This window comes from Oryx dammah, unplaced genomic scaffold (genome assembly GCF_014754425.2).
Source record: "Oryx dammah isolate SB20612 unplaced genomic scaffold, SCBI_Odam_1.1 HiC_scaffold_13, whole genome shotgun sequence".
Classification (NCBI taxonomy): domain Eukaryota; kingdom Metazoa; phylum Chordata; class Mammalia; order Artiodactyla; family Bovidae; genus Oryx; species Oryx dammah.
In genome coordinates, this window is record NW_024070197.1 from 25092012 (window position 1) to 25109902 (window position 17891).

The window sequence follows — 17891 nt, forward strand, 5'->3', positions numbered from 1 at the left end:
CCACCAGGGAAGCTCAAGTTTGCACAAAATAGACACTAAATTGAACCAGGATTTATAAGACACCTGCAAGGTTCATTCCCTCCTCTGGGTCCAGTGTAGGTCTGCAGGACTGAACTACATTAAAACCATGGCATTTCACCTCTTTTTCCCCCTCCCTATACCTGTAATATCACTCCAGTACTCTTGCCTGGAAAATCCCATGGACGGAGGAGCCTGGTCACACAGAGTTGGACACAACAGAAGTGACTTAGCAGCAGCAGCAGCAGCAGCATACCTGTAATATAACATATTATCTGATTACCTGAATACCCACTGAAGCACAGGAAACTTTCAAATGAAATATAAGGCAGGGTTGCCTGACCACTGATCTGCCACAAGAAAACTTCACCTTTACCATTTTAAATTTTAGGATAGAAAGTGTGAAAGAAAGTGAAGTCACTCAGTCATGTCTGACTGTTTGTGACCCTATGGACTGTAGCCTACCAGGCTCCTCAGCCCATGGAAATTTTCCAGGCAAGAGTCCTTGAGTGGGTTGCCATTTCCTTCTCCAGGGGATCTTCCCCACCCAGGGAATGAACCCAGGTCTCCTGCATTGCAGGCAGACGCTTTACCATCTGAGCCACCAGGGAAGACCAATTTTGGGATAATTACCTTTTTTAAAAAAAGATTCTTGATTATATTCCTGTTTCTCTTTTTAAAAGTATTTATTATGAAAGTTGACAAAAACTACAATAAAGATGAGATAATAAAATAATTACCTATTATCTAGCTTCAGTAATTATTGATATTTTGTCATTTTTGTTTTTACCTATCAAATTTCTCTCTCCCTTCACCTTCAGTTTTATTTTTGAGCATTTTAAAATAAATTCCTACTATCATAATTCACCTCCAAATACATCAGAATTTATAACAAATAATATTTTTAAAAAAATAACTATAATATCTTTGTAATACTTAACCAAATAACAATATTTTTATAATGTCTTATACCTAAGTCCATGTTCAAATGCTCCTGATTGTGTAAAAATAATTATTTTGCGCTAAAACAGGACCCAAACAAAGTCTACACATTGGATTTGGTTGATGTGTCTTTCATTTATACCTTTTCTCTCTATGTCCTTTTGAATATAGCCAAAATGACCTTCAATATTTGATTTTTATCCAAGATAAACAAATTCATCAAAAGTTAACATATGTTCCCAATGAAACCTCATTATGTAATATTTTCAAGGGTGATCACACAATTTACCATTCAAATGAAGAAAACAATTGAGTGAAAGGGGGACTATCCTGGTGTAAACCAGGACAAAGAGTCGTCCTACCAGTAGAGATATGGGGGAGGGGATGAGCCGGGTAAAAAGGAGGAGTAAGTTCGGGGTTTCTGGTTTCTACTTGGGTAGTAATAGCTGGAAAAAGACCTTACAATTGAAAAAAAACATTCAACAGACTGCAAGTCAATGACCTTTCCTGAATCAATCAAAGAGCTGAAGTTGAAGAAATGTCAACTAGCCCCAAATCTGAGAGGCAAATACCTACAGGGAGATGGGAAATGCAAGCATTTGTTTACTTGGGGCATTTGAATACTGTGTATGGATGGGAGAGTTGGACTGTGAAGAAAGCTGAGCGCGGAAGAATTGATGCTTTTGAATTGTGGTGTTGGAGAAGACTCTTGAGAGTCCCTTGGACTACAAGAAGATCCAGCCAGTTCATTCTAAAGGAGATCAGCCCTGGCTGTTCTTGGGAAGGAATGATGCTAAAGCTGAAACTCCAGTACTTTGGCCACCTCATGCAAAGAGTTGACTCATTGGAAAAGACCCTGATGCTGGGAGGGATTGGGGGCAGGAGGAGAAGGGGACGACAGAGGATGAGATGGCTGGATGGCATCACCGATTCGATGGACATGAGTTTGAGTGAACTCCGGGAGTTGGTGATGGACAGGGAGGCCTGGTGTGCTGCAATTCATGGGGTCGCAAAGAGTCGGACACGACTGAGCAACTGAAATGAACTGAACTGAAGAAGAATTCACCTAGAATTGTATTGGTGGAGGTTAAGTACCGGCTGGTGACAGAATCTGGAACTCTAAAGGCTGCAAATAAAGGGGACTTCACACCCCTCTTTCAATAGATTTCAATGGGTACTCACAAAAAAATTATGACAGGAGTCCTGAGAAAGCAGTCCTCATGGTACAGGCTTAGGGGAGGGCAAAAGCAGCTGTGCCGGAAGGCCATGGAGCCCTGAATAGATCCTTCTTTTCTATCTCCCCTATTTAAAAAATAATAATACCACTTATGTAATAATACCACTTACATGGTATTCAAACAAGCAAGACAAAGAACCCACAATGCCAAGAGACAAAACAATTAAGAGAACCAGACTCACATACGACACTGATATTGGGACTAATCAGATAGGGAATTAAAAATAACTATGAAAAATATGGCAAAGGCTCTGGTGGAAAAAGTAGACAATACTCATTGTCAAATGAGTCATTTCAGCAGAAAGGGAAACTATAAGGAAAAAAAAATGAAAGACCAGAAATAAAAACACAGTAATAGAGATCAAGACTGTTACTGACAGACTCTTCGGTAGACTTAACAAAGCTTAATCAGCAAATTTGAAAAATATAAAAACTGAACAAAGAAAAAAACATTTAAAAATAAAAACAGTGTATAGCATCCAAGAACCGTAAGACAACAAATGATCTAATAGAAGTGCAATTACAACTCCAGAAGGAAAAAAGACAGAGACTGGGATAGAATAAATATTTTAAGGGATAATGGCTAAGAATTTCCAAAATTAATGGCATATATCAAACTATAGATCTAAACTACCAACCAAGATAAATACCCAAGTCAAATGTATACATATTAAAATTCAACCTCTGAAAACACAAAATAAAGAGAAAATCTTGAAAGCAGTCAAAGGAGGAAAAAAGACATATTAATTACTAAAGAGAAATAAATGTATTAATAACAATTACAACAGCCATCTCGTTAGAAATCATGCACCTAAAAAACAACAGTGTGACATTTTTAAAGGACTGAACAAGAGTGACTTCATCAAGACTGTGGAGTAGGAAACACCCCTAACAAAGGGCAACAATTAGACACCTATCCATGAATGAAAATAGCTCTGGGAGAGCTCAGGAGTCCACTTAAGAAGTATTAGCAACTCAGTTCAGTTCAGTTGCTCAGCTGTGCCAACTCTTTTTGACCCCCTGGACTGCAGCACACTCAGCAACACGATGGAGCCAAAAAATTGAAAATAACCACACAAAAAAGATAGGAAGGATAGTTTCATTTTGTCTGCATCATTGCCATCCCGCAGACTGGCCCTGCTCAGTGCTAAGAGGAAACTCCTCAGCCTGAGAAAGCTTCCTTCATCATTAACAGGAACCAGCTTCCCCAGCCTTCAAAAAATTAAAAATAAAACTGTCATGTAATCCAGTAATGTCCCTTCAGGGTATATACACAAAGAAAACAAAAACACTAATTCAAATATATATATATATATATATGCATTTCCCTCATAGCTCAGTTGGTAAAGAATCCACCTGCAATGTGGGAGACCTGGGCTCAATCCCTGGGTTGGGAAGATCCCCTGCAGAAGGGAAGCCTACCCACTCCAGTATTCTGGCCTGGAGAATTTCATGGACTGTATAGTCCATGGGGTTTCAGAGTCAGACACCACTGAGCAACTTTCACTTTCATGTTCAATGTTCACTGCAGCATTAAATTTAGAATGGCCAAGATATGGAAGCAAGCTATCCCTCAACAGATGAATGGATGAAGGATATGTGGTATATATACAATGGATTAGAATTGTAAAGTAAAATTTAAAAAATTTAAAAAAAAGACATTATCTGGAGAGATGTGAGGGTTATGAAGGTGGTTTGGTGGCATGTCTAGTAGACATGTATCTACCCTTACAATCCAGCCTGGAGGATAAATCAAAGATAAATAGAAATGTAGCATAGCATGTAAAAAAATAATAATAATTTTGCCATTTGAGACAACATGGTTGGATCTAAATGGTATTATGTTAAGTGAAATATTAATAAGTCAGAGAAAGACAAATAATCTATGATTTCACTTATATGTAGAATATGCAAAATTAAAAATGTAAAAGCGAGGTCCCGTGACCTATACAGGGAATATAGGTCCCAGGTCCCATGATCTATACAGAGAAAAGCTTGGTGGTTGCCAGAGATGGAGGTTACAGCTGACCCTTGAACAAGTCAGGAATTGGGGCACCAACCCTCCATGCAGTCGAAAATTCAAGTATAACATTACAGTCAGCCTTCCATATACATAGTTCCACAACCACGAATTCAAACAACTGTGGAGAGTGTAGTGTATGTATATAATATGTATTTAGTGAAAGAAATCCGCATGTAAGTAGACCCACACAGTTCAAATCCATGTTGGTCAAGAGTCAACTGTCTGTCGTTAATACTGTAATCTTGAAAGTTGCCAAGAAAGTAGATCTTCAAAGTTCTCACTATAAGAAAAAGAAAATTTGTAACTTATGTATGATGACAAATGCTAACTAGTGGTGGTGGTCATTTTGCAATATATACATATACTGAATCACTATGCCGCACACTTGAAATAATGTTATATATAAATTATACCTCAATTTAAAAATTTAAGCAGAAATTGATGAGTTAGAAAACAGAAATAAACAGTAAGTAAACCAAAAAAGCTGTTCTCTGAAAATTAATCAACAAAATAGAGTTAACCTGATTTTTAAAAGAGAGTATAAGCACACAATAGAAAAACTCAACACAGCAACTTTTTTTAAATTATGAGACTACTCTATACAATTCTACAAGAGAAAATGTTTGAGAAAATTTAGATGAAATAAACATAATTCTAGGTAAATATATCAAAACTAACACTAAGAAACAGAGGCTGTAAACAAATGAATTTTGTAAAAAAGAAATATGTGTGCATGCACACATGCTCAGTTGAGTCTGACTCTTTGCAAATCCATGGTCCTCTGTCCATGGGATTTCCCATACAAGTATACTAGAGTGGATTGCCAGTTCTTCTCCAGGGGATCCTCCCAACTCAGGTATCGATCCTGCATCTCTTATGTCTCCTGCATTGGCAGGCAGATTCTTTACCACTAGAGTCCTCCTGGGAAAAAGAAATAGAGGAAATCGTTTAAGAGTTCCCCAGCCAAAAACATACCAAGCTAAGCTTGTTTCACAAAGAAGTCTACTAAACTTCAAAGATGATACAAATGCTATTTAAACTACTTCAGAGAGTTGGGGGGAAAAGAAAACATCCAAATTATTTTTATAAAGCAAATATAATATTGATTACAAAACCAGAAAAATACTGCTCAATAAGAAAAAGATACAAACCAATCTCATTTGTAAATATTAAAGCAAATATTGTAATTAGTATTAGCAAAGAGAACCCAATAATCCATCAAGATAAAGCAGTGCTTATTTCAGAAATGTAATAAGAGTTCACTATTAGGAAATCCATTAATACAATTAATTATATTAGTAGAGCCAAAGAGAAAAATATGCTATATGCTAATCTTCACAGATTTTAAAAAATGGAAAAATGAAACACTCATTTATGCTTTTAAAAGCCTCAAAAATAGGAACTACTACCTCATTAATATAAATAAAAATAAATTTCTAAAATCTCAGCAGCTGATATAATGGGGAAAAGAGCCCCAATTCTCAAAGTGTGGTGCGTGGACCCAAACCAAGACATTATTTATTTCCCTTTTTCACTATGTTAACAGTAAATGTAATAGAAAAGCAACAAGCAAAATTGCTGGTGTCAGCATAAATCACCATAGTGGCAACAAACTATACTAGAGTCTTTCTTCATCACCATATTATAGTGGGGGGAGGAGAAGCCATTTTTACTTAAGAGTACCTTTGATATAACACATATATATGGAATCTAGAAAAATGGTACTGATGAACTTATTTGCAGGGCAGGAATACACACGCAGCCGAGGAGAACAAACTTGTGGACCCAGCGGGGGAAGGAGAAGGGGGAACAAACTGAGAGCAGTACTGACATATACACACTTTTATGCACTCAGTTCAGTCGCTCAGTCGTGCCCGACTCTTTGCAACCCCATGGACTGCAACACGCCAGGCCTCCCTGTCCATCACTAACTATACACACTACCGCGTGTAAAACAGATAAATAGCGGGAAGCTGCTATATATAACATAGGGAACCCAGGCCGGCATCTGTGACAACCCAGAGGGGTTGCATTGGTGGGGGTTCCAAGATGGAGGGGATATATACATACTTATGGCCGATTCACACTGTTGTACAGCAGAAACCAACACAACATTGTAAAACAACTATCCTTCAATTACAAATAAATAAACAAAATAAAATATTTGTAAAAAAGAATATCTTTGAAGAAGTAATAAACATGAATTTCACTAAGCCTCGATCCCTGAGCACACATCTTTAATATTCTAGGAGAAGAAATGGGAATTATACCCAAAGCACTTCTGCTGCATATCCAAGCATGATGGCTGTCTTCAGGAAGAGAATTTGCGAAACTGAGTTGTAAATTGAAGCGTTACACTTTTCATGGAATACCATTTTTACTTTAAAGGACAACCAGCAGATAAACTGTAGTTATTCAGACGTATTTTTGACAGATATTTTCTCAAAAATTCATAAAGTGAGCTATCACTTCAAGGAAAACAACTGACAATATTCGCTGCCATAACATTCAAGCACACAAGTGAAAATCAGAATTTAAGAAAAATTTTGTTCACCATCGTGAGCATGACAGTTTCTCAGTAGTTAGATTACATTGGAGACATTAGTTGAGATGTTTAAAAATGTGATTCTTTTTTGATACCATATAATCAGATATGTCAACATATGCAAGATCTGCAAACCTCAAGGAACTGGTATTTTCCAAAGGACAAATTCATGGCATTACAAAACCACGGGTAAGGGACCCACTCAAAGCTCAAGACAGACCAATGGATATTAGTGTAACAGTATAAAAGGTCATTAATTTAGTTTAACATTCTTCATTGCAACTGAATTTTAAGAAACTATCATCTGTCGGATTCTGGAGTGGCATCAAAGAACATTCCTAAGTACCTAAAGGGGTTGTTTAATACTTCTCCCTTTCCCACCACATAGCTATGAGGCCAGATTTTAAGTACTTCAGCAAAACAAAAACAGTGTGTTGCGACAGACTGAATGTAAGAACAGGTATGAGAACCTAGCAGTCTTCTATTAAAACACATAAACAAAAAACGATTTGGAAAAAAGGTAAACAATGCCATGCTTCTCACTGACTTTTGTTTTGAAAATTATTTTTCATAAAAAAATATTTGTTAACATAAAAGTTTTATCATTATTTTTGAATTAATAAGACGTTTCTCAGTTTAAATTTCTGATATGGAAAATATCAACAGATATAACTCCCATAAACTAAAGTTCTTTGGATTCCTCAATAATTTTTAAAAGGGTAAAAGGGTCTTGAGACCAAGTTTGAGAACCACAGTACTACAGACATTCCCACTAAGGTCAGGATGGTAGCAGGTATGGGCAGAAAATATAAAAGATGGAACTGAGTTGTGCCAGAAAGTATGGAAACTATCAGAGACTGAATTATTTTAAAAATGACCTAGTATCAACTTGAAGGATCCTCTCTCTGACCCGCCCATGCCAATTAGGATAACTTGAGCATCAAGTGAAAACAATAAATGTAATTCATTAAGATACATCTAAATAAGCACCAGAAGTTTCTAAACATAATTTTTTAAAAAACTATAAAAAATTTTCACTGGTTACCCCCAGGAGTTACTAAGACACCATCTTACTTATCTGAAAACTGATAAAGTGTTTTTTTTTAATTAAATATTTATAAGACCGGAAACTATAAAACTCCTAGAAGAAAACACAGGCAGAACACTTCGACATATATTGTAGCAATGTATTTTTGGATCTGTCTTCTACTACAAAGGAAACAAAAGCAAAAATAAATGGGACCAAATTAAAAGCTTTTACACAACAACAACAACAACAACAAATCCCATCAATAAGAAAAAAAAAGTTCTACTGAATGGGAGAAGATATTTGCAAATGATATGACTGTGGAAAATTCTTCAAGAGATGGGAATACCAGGCCACCTTACCTGTCTCCTGAGAAATCTGTATCCAGGTCAAGAAGCAACGGTTAGAACTGGACATGGAACAACAGACTGGTTCCAAATTGGGAAAGGAGTACGCCAAGGCTGTATATTGTACCCCTGCTTATTTAACTTATATACAGAGTACGTTATGAGAAATGCCAGACTGGATGAAACACAAGCTGGAATCAAGATTGCTGGGAGAAATATCAATTACCTCAGATATGCAGATGACCCCACCCTTATGGCAGAAAACAAAAAGAGCCTCTTGTTGAAAGTGAAAGAGGAGAGTGAAAAAGCTGGCTTGAAACTCAACATTTAAAAGATTAAGATCATGGCATCCGGTCCCATCACTTCATGGGAAATAGATGGGGAAATGGAAACAGTTAGAGACTTTATTTTCTTGGGCTCCAAAATCACTGTAGATGGTGACTGCAGCCATGAGATTAAAAGATGCTTGCTCCTTGGAAGAAAAGCTATGACAAACCTAGACAGCATATTAAAAAGCAGAGACATTACTTTGCCAACAAAGGTCCATCTAGTCAAAGCAATCGTTTTTCCAGTAGTCATGTATGGATGTGAGAGTTGGACCATAAAGAAAGCTGAGCACTAAAGAATTGATGCTTTTGAGCTGTGGTGTTGGAGAAGACTCTTGAGAGTCCCTTGGACTGCAAGGAGATCCAACCAGTCCATTCTGAAGGAGATCAGCCCTGGGTATTCTTTGGAAGGAATGATGCTAAAGCTGAAACTCCAGTACTTTGGCCACCTCATGCAAAGAGTTGACTCATTGGAAAAGACTCTGATGCTTGGAGGGATTGGGGGCAGGAGGAGAAGGGGACGACAGAGGATGAGATGGCTGGATGGCATCACTGACTCGATGGACGTGAGTCTGAGTGAATTCTGGGAGTTGGTGATGGACAGGGAGGCCTGGCGTGCTGCGATTCATGGGGTTGCAAAGAGTCTGAGCAACTGAACTGAACTGAATAGGCACATGGAAAGATGCTCAATATCACTAATCATCAGAGAAATGCTAATCAAAACCACAATGAAATCTCACCTCACCCAATCAGAATGGCTGTCTTCAAAATGATCACATATAACATGTTGGCAATGATGTGAAGAAAAGGGAACCCTTGTATGTTGTTGGTGGGATGGTAAATTGGTGCAGCCACTAAGAAAAACAGTATGGAGGCTCCTCAAAAAATTAAATATAGAACTACCATATGATCCAGCAATTCCACTCCTAGGTATTTATCTAAAGAAAACAAAAACACTAGTTCAAAAATATACATGCACCCCAAAGTTCATAGCAGCATTATATACAATAGACAAGATATGGTAACAACCTAAGTGTCCATCAATAGATGGGTGGACAAAGAAGATGTGGTATATATACACAATGGAATTCTACTCAGCCATAAAAAAGAATGAAATTTTGCTATTTCTAGCAACATGGATGAACCTAGAGAATATTAAGTTTAGTGAAATATGTTAGAAGGAAAAATACTATATGTTACATTGTATGTGGACTCTAAAAATTAAACTAGTGAATATAACAAAAAAGAAACTGACAGGGACTTCCCTGGTGATCCAACAACTAGGACTCTGCATTCCCAACGTAGCAGGCCAGGGTTTGACACTGCTCATGAAATTAGATCCCACATGCCACAACTAAGACCCTGAGCAGCTAAATAAATTTTTAAAAAAATTATTTAAAAAAAAAGAAACTGACAGATATAGAGAACAAACTAGTGGTTACCAGTGGGGGACAAATGCAGGGAGGGAAAAACAGGGGTAGGGAATTAAGAGGTAACAGACTACTATGTATAAATTAAATAAGCTATACAGCATAGTGAATACAGCCAATATTTTTAAACTACAAATGGAGTATAAACCACAAAAATTTTGAATCACTATGTTGTATACTTGAAACTAATATTGTATGTCAACTAACCTCAATTTTAAAAATTAAAAATTCCTAAAGGACCTAATAGAAGCAGAAGAGATTAAGAAGAGGTGGGCAAGAATACACAGAACTATACCAAAAAAAAGGTCTTAATGACCCGGATCACCACTATGCTGTGGTCACTCACCTACAGGCAGACATCCTGAAGTCTGAAGTGTGAACTAAAGTGGGCCTTAGGAAGCATTACTACGAACAAAGTGCTAGAAGTGACGGAATTCCAGATTAGCGATTTTAAATCCTAAAAGATGATACTGTTAAAGGGCTTCACGCAATGTGCCAGCAAATTTGGAAAACCTGGCAGTGGCCACAGGACTAGACCAGGTCAGTTTTCATTCCAATCCCAAAAGAAAGACCACGCCAAAGATTGTTCAAACCACCGCACAACTGCACTCATTTCACATGCTATCAAGGTCACGCTTAAAGTCTTTCAAGCTAGGTTTCAACAATATGTGAACTAAGAACTTTCAGATGTACAAGCTGGATTTAGAAAGGACAAAGGAACCAGGTATCAAATTGCCAACATCCTCTGAATCATAGACAAGGCAAGGGAATTCCAGGAAAACATCTACTTCTGCTTCATTGACTACATGAAAGCCTTTGACTGTATTGATCACAACAAACTGTGGAAAATTATTCAAAAGATGGGAATACCAGACCACGTTACCTGTCTCCCGAGAAGCCTGTATACAGAACAAGAAGCAACAGTTAGAACTGGATGTGGAACAACAGAGTGGTTCAAAATTGGGAAAGGAGTACGTCGATGCTGTATATTGTAACCCTGCTTATTTAACTTATATGCAGAGTATATCATGCTAAATGCCAGGCTAGATGACTCACAAGCTGAAATCAAAATTGCCTGGAGAAATATCAATACTCTCAGATATTCAGATGGCATCACTCTTATGGCAGAAAGCAAAGAGGAACTAAAGAGCCTCCTGATGAAGGTGAAAGAAGAGTGAAAAAGTTGGCTTAAAACTCAACATTCAAAAAACAAAGATCAAAAAAAGGGCCAAAAACTCATTAAAAAAAAGAAAAGGGATGAGATGTTTGGATGGTATCACCGACTCAACAGACATGAGTCAGAGGAAACTCTGGGAGATATTGAAGGACAGGGAAGCCTCGCATGATGCAGTTCATGGGGATCACAAAGCATCGGACACAGCTGAGCAAGTGAACAACAGCAAGCATTTCTCCAGCTTCTCCACAACAAACTATTCAGAAATAAACAAACAGCCAATTTCAAGAACGTATCATGAAGTCCAATTACTACATAATATGGTTAGAAACCACTAATTTGGAATTTTAGCTTTAGCAGAGCTAAAAACCAACATTCAATAGAAGCTAATGCTATTAAGTGAAAGACTGATAGAAAACTTAGTAGTATAGAAATAAAATTGGTATCTGAATCTCTAATCCTAACATCACTGAGACAGGGAAATCAGTCATTTCATGCTTTGTGACATGATAAAAAAAAGTACACAACATTGCTTACAAAGTACTGGGGCCAAAAGCAATCAATTCTCTATCAATTCACAGAAAATGTGTGGCATAGAGATACAAGTTAAAAAACAAAATAATTAGCCCACAAAATAGTGGGCCAAATCCAGAATGTACAAAATTATAGGACAGTTAAATTGGCATGGAGAAGAAAATGCTGGGAGAGGGACTCAACAGATGGAGAGACTCTGGAGTTATTCTAAGTAAATGCAACATCTGAGCTTTATTTGGATCCTTATTTGAATCAACTGAATAAGCCATTTTTGAGACAAACTGTAATAATTAAACACAGACTTAAGTATTGGGTGACTATTAATTTTGTCAGGTGTGGTATGTTACAGATATTTCATGAATTTGTTTTAAAACAGTCTAAGAAAAAAAAGTGGAAGAATAAAGTAAGTTTTAACAAAATATGGATAGTTATTAAAGCTGGGTGAAGGTACATGGGAGGGTTGTTATCTAGTTTTAATGTTGCATATGTTTTAAAGTTTTACATAATTTTTAAAAATCACATACATTCTGTAGACATCTGTATTGACAATATGAGATATAAAATCAGCATATCATTGTGCCTTGCCCGTGAGTTTGTAATTCTGGTAAAAATGAAAGAATGGAGAAAATAAAGAACAATGTAAGTACTGCTCAAATGGAATATCATCTTTACAAATTGAGAACTACTAAGTTATGTTCCTAAAATTTATATAATATTGTACATCAACTAGCCTTCCTCGGTGATCAGTGCAAATAGAAGAAAACAGAATGAGAAAGACTAGAGAGCTCTTCAAGAGAATTAGAGATACCAAGGGAACATTTCATGCAAAGATGGGCTCGATAAAGGACAGAAATGGAATGGAACTAACAGAAGCAGAAGATATTAAGAAGAGGTGGCAAGAATACATGGAAGAACTGTACAAAAAAGATCTTCACGACCCAGATATTCATAAAGCTGTAATCACTCACCTAGAGCCAGATATCCTGGCATGTGAAGTCAAGTGGGCCTTATGAAGCATCACTACGAACAAAGCTAGTGGAGGTGATGGAATTCCAGTTGAAGCTATTTCAAATCCTAAAAGATGATGCTGTGAAAGTGCTGCACTCAATATGCCAGCAAATTTGGAAAACTCAGCAGTGGCCACAGGACTAGAAAAGGTCAGTTTCATTCCAATCGCAAAGAAAGGCAATACCAAAGAATGCTCAAACTACCGCACAACTACACTCATCTCATACGCTAGTAAAGTAATGCTCAAAATTCTCCAAGCCAGGCTTCAGCAATACATGAACCATGAACTTCCAGATGTTCAAGCTGGTTTTAGAAAAGGCAGAGGAACCAGAGTACATATTGCCAACATCTGCTGGATCGTCCAAACAGCAAGAGAGTTCCAGAAAAACATCTATTTGCTTTATTGACTATGCCAAAGCCTTTGACTGTGTGGATCACAATAAACTGTGGAAAATTCTGAAACAGATGGGAATACCAGACCATCTGACCTGCCTCCTGAGAAATCTATATGCAGGTCAGGAAGCAACAGTTAGAACTGGACATGAAACAACAGACTGGTTCCAAATAGGAAAAGGAGTACATCAAGGCTATATATTGTCACCCTACTTATTTAACTTATATGCAGAGTACATCATGAGAAATGCTGGGCTGGATGAAGCAGAAGCTGGAATCAAGACTGCTGGGAGAAATATCAATAACTTCAGATATGCAGATGACCCCACCCTTACAGCAGAAAGAGAAGAACTCAAGAGCCTCTTAATGAAAGAGGAGAGTGAAAAAGTTGGCTTAAAGCTCAACATTCAGAAAACTAAAATCATGGCATCCAGTCCCATCACTTTATGGCAAATAGATGGGGAAACAGATAAAACAGTGAAAGACTTTATTTGGGGGGGCTCCAAAATCACTGCAGATGGTGATTGCAGCCATGAAATTAAAAGACACTTGTTCCTTGGAAGGGAAAGTTATGACCAACCTAGACAGCATATTAAAAAGCAGAGACATTACTTTGCCTACAAAGGTCCATCTAGTCAAAGCTATGGTTTTTCCAGTGGTCATGTATAGATGTGAGAGTTGGACTATAAAGAAAGCTGAGCACCAAAGAATTTATGATTTTGAACTGTGGTGTTGGAGAAGACTCTTGAGAGTTACTTGAACTGCAAGGAGATCCAACCAGTCCATCCTAAAGGAGATCAGTCCTGGGTGTTCATTGGAAGGACCAATGTTGAAGCTGAAACTCTTTGGCCACCTGATGCAAAGAGCTAACTCATTTGAAAAGACCCTGATGCTGGGAAAGATTGAAGGCGGGAGGAGAGGGGAAGATGACAGAGGATGAGATGGTTGGATGGCATCACTGACTCAATGGACATGAGTTTGAGTAGGCTCCAGGAGTTGGTGATGGACAGGGAGGCCTGGCATGCTGCAGTTCATGGGGTCGCTGAGTCGGACATGACTGAGCAACTGAACTGAACTCTACATCAACTATACCTCAATAGTATCTTGTTAGTCATCCAGTTGTGTCTGACTCTTTGCAACTGTGTGGACTATTAGTTCACCAGGCTCCTGTGTCCATGGGATTCTCCAAGTAAGAATACTGGAGTAAGTAGCTATACCCACTCCAAGGGATCTTTCTGACTCAGGGATCAAAACCAGGTCTACTGAATTGCAGGCAAAATTCTTTACCATCTGAACCACCAGGGAAGCCCTATACTTCATTAAAATATATATAATACTACAAATAAAATGTTTTAGAGAATAGAAAAATCAATCAATTTCAAACTGAACAACCCAAAATGTATGTGCAATAAAAATAGCTCCAGGAACAGATTATTAGAGTTATTAAATAGTTGCAGAAATAATGTTTACACTAAAAAAAATTTATTAGGATGTTTGTGCTTGTTTTGAATTTTCTCACCTAGCCTAATATAAAGACTAATTTTTCAGCCCTGGAGTTCACTGGAAACAGAATTAGAAACTCCCAAAAGTCTAGACAATAAAAGCGCATCTGTCTTGCCCAGTAAATTAATTAGGTGTCTATATATGTAAACAAAATAGGTTTATCCACCAAGCTACGAAGACTTTTTAAAATGAAAGTATCTTCTCAGCATAGCGTACATAAATAGTTTAGAGAAAAAAAAACGATCTCTACAAATGTGTTTCTTAACTATGTAAAAACAAATTTAAGCCACAAACCAACAATGTGGCTGCAATATTCAGTTCAGTTGCTCAGTCTTGTCCGACTCTTTGTAACCCCATAGGCTGCAGAATGTCAGGCTTCCCTGTCCACCACCAACTCCCAGAGCTTACTCAAACTCATGTCCATTCAGTCAGTGATGCCATCCAACCATCTCATTCTCTGTCATCCCCTTCTCCTCCTGCCTTCAATCTTTCCTAGCATCAGGGTCTTTTCCAGTGAGTGGGTTCTTTGCATCAGGTGTCATGATAGAGACATCACAGGTTATGGTGAAGAGTTCTGACAAGTGTGGTCCACTGGAGAAGGGAATGGCAAACCACTTCAGTATTCTTGCCTTGAGAACCCCATGAACAGTATGAAAAGGCAAAAAGATAGGACACTGAAAGATGAACTCCCCAGGTCGGTAGGTGTCCAATATGCTACAGTGAAGAAGTAACTCCAGGAAGAATGAAGAGACAGAGCCAAAGCAAAAACAACACCCAGTTGTGGATGTCTGGTGATGGAAGTCAAGTCTGATGCTGTAAAGAGCAATATTGCATAGGAACCTGGAATGTTAGATCCATGAATCAAGGCAAATTGGAAGTGGTCAAACAGGAGATAGCAAGAATGAACATCAACATTTTAGGAATTAGCAAACTAAAATGGACTGGAATGAATGAATTTAACTCAGATGACCATTATATCTATGTGGGCAATAATCCCTTAGAAGAAATGGAGTAACCATCATAGTCAATAAAAGAGTCTCAAATGCAGTACTTGGGTGCAACCTCAAAAACGACAGAATGATCTCTGCTTGATTCCAAGGCAAACCATTCAGTATCACAGTAATTCAAGTCTATGCCCCAGCCAGTAATGCTGAAGAAGTGAACGGTTCTATGAAGACCTATAAGACCGTCTAGAACTAACACCAAAAAAAGACATCCTTTTCATTATAGGGGACTCGAATGCAAAAGTAGAAAGTCAAGAGACACCTGGAATAACAGGCAAATTTGGCCTTGGAGTACAAAATGAAGCAAAGCAAAGGATAACAGAGTTTTGCCAAGAGAATGCTCTGGTCATAGCAAATACTCTTTTCCAACAAAACAAGAGAAGACTCTACAGATGGACATCACCAGATGGCTGCAACATTAAATATTATAAAATCCCTGGTAACAGGTTAAACTTATGCCCCTGCACTTGGTATAAGTGAACACAGAATGACTACACCTAGTTAATCTATTAGGCCGCTATAAAGACATGACGATCAAGATCTTGAGAAAATTAGAGAAACACTGTATTTGTAATTGAGTATATAACCTATTGGGCTTCCCAAGTGGCACTAGTGGTAAAAAAAAAAAAAACCTGCCTGCCAACGCAGGAGACTGAGAGACGAAGGTTTGATCCCTGAGTCAGGAAGATCCCCTGGAAGCAGGCACGGCAACCCACGCCAGTATTCTTGCCTGGAGAATCCCCATAGCCATGGGAGCCTGGAGGGCTGCAATCCATAGGGTCAGAGTTGGACAGGGCTGAAGCAACTTAGTAACACACGCACATACAACCTCTATGTGAACATAAGCAGATTACACTTCTACAGAAAATTTTCAGCTGAATGAAACCAAATGCTAACCTATGCTCAGTGACTGGTAATTTCCAAATATTTTCACTAAAATATTTCATATTCATAAAGAAAAGTTGGTATCTTCCATATTCATGGTTATAAACGTTCCAATATAAACTTGTGCTTATCTAAAGATAAGTTACCTTCATTTTCTGTATTGGCCAAAACTAAGAAAAAACAACAGAATGAGGAGAAAAATTCCTTATTAAAAACTTTAATATAAACTGTTTTATATAAAGTGTGCACTGATTAGAAATACAAAATCATAAATTTATTGAGGATTATTGTTTTGATCACATGCCCTAAAACATACCAAGATATTATAAGTGACTATTCGGGGTATCGAGCTTTTAGCTTTTTGGTACTTGGCCATTAGGCCAACCAGAAAAGCATCTACTATCCAAACAGAAATTTATTCGGGAACCTTGAAATTTTTGTTCTATAGTTAATTCTGCTAAGATCAGCCAGAAATGAGTTTTAATCTAACTTAAGGAAAAAAAAAAAAAAAAGGTGGGAGGCCTATTAACAAATAATTGAGTCTCTTTGCAGTAGTAACTATGTGCAAGCAAATATTCAGCTAGGCCCTGCAAATCTATAGTACCATCTATGTATAATAATTTTTCATCATTTTAATAAGGATATACTAGATATTACTACATTAAATCTAAGTTTTGTTCAAACTGTATTAAAACAGATTATAAAGGGAATTTAAGACCTAATTATAACAGTGTAATTAATGGCTTTATTTTTTTATTAGGCTTCTCCAGTGACTCAGCAATAAAGAATCTGCCTCCTACAACACAGGAGATGTGGCAGGAGCCACGGGTTCGATCCCTGGGTCAGGAAGATCCCCAGGAAAAGAAATCCACTGCAGTATTCTTGCCTGGAAAACCCCCTGGACACAGGAGCCTGGTGGGCTATAGAACATAAAAATTAACAGAAAATCTCTCATGCTTCGGTTAAAATCTTTATAAGCATGTACTGGTTTCATAAAAAGTAATAATCATTTATTGCTTAAAATGACTCAAAAAAATGAAACAAAACTAAAAATCTCCTTTTTCTTACTTTCATCTTAAAAAGCAAAAATACACTAAACAAAATACATTGCCCTTTCTAAAGAATCAATGAAAAATATTAAGTATTTAAACAAGAAAAATAAGAACTTAACTGGGTTTATAATCAACACTTTCATTCTAAAAAAGTGAGGTATTAAAAAAAAGTGAGGTATTTCATATACTCACACCACAGTACCTTAACAAATGTTAAAAATATTCAATTAAGTAAACATTATCCTCAATGGTGAAAAATTGAAAGCATTTCCCCTCAAGTCAGGAACAAGACAAGGGTGCCCACTTTCACCACTACTATTCAACATAGTTCTGGAAGTTTTAGCCACAGCAATCAGAGCAGAAAAAGAAATAAAAGGAATCCAAATTGGAAAAGAAGAAGTAAAACTCTCACTGTTTGCAGATGACATGATCCTCTACATAGA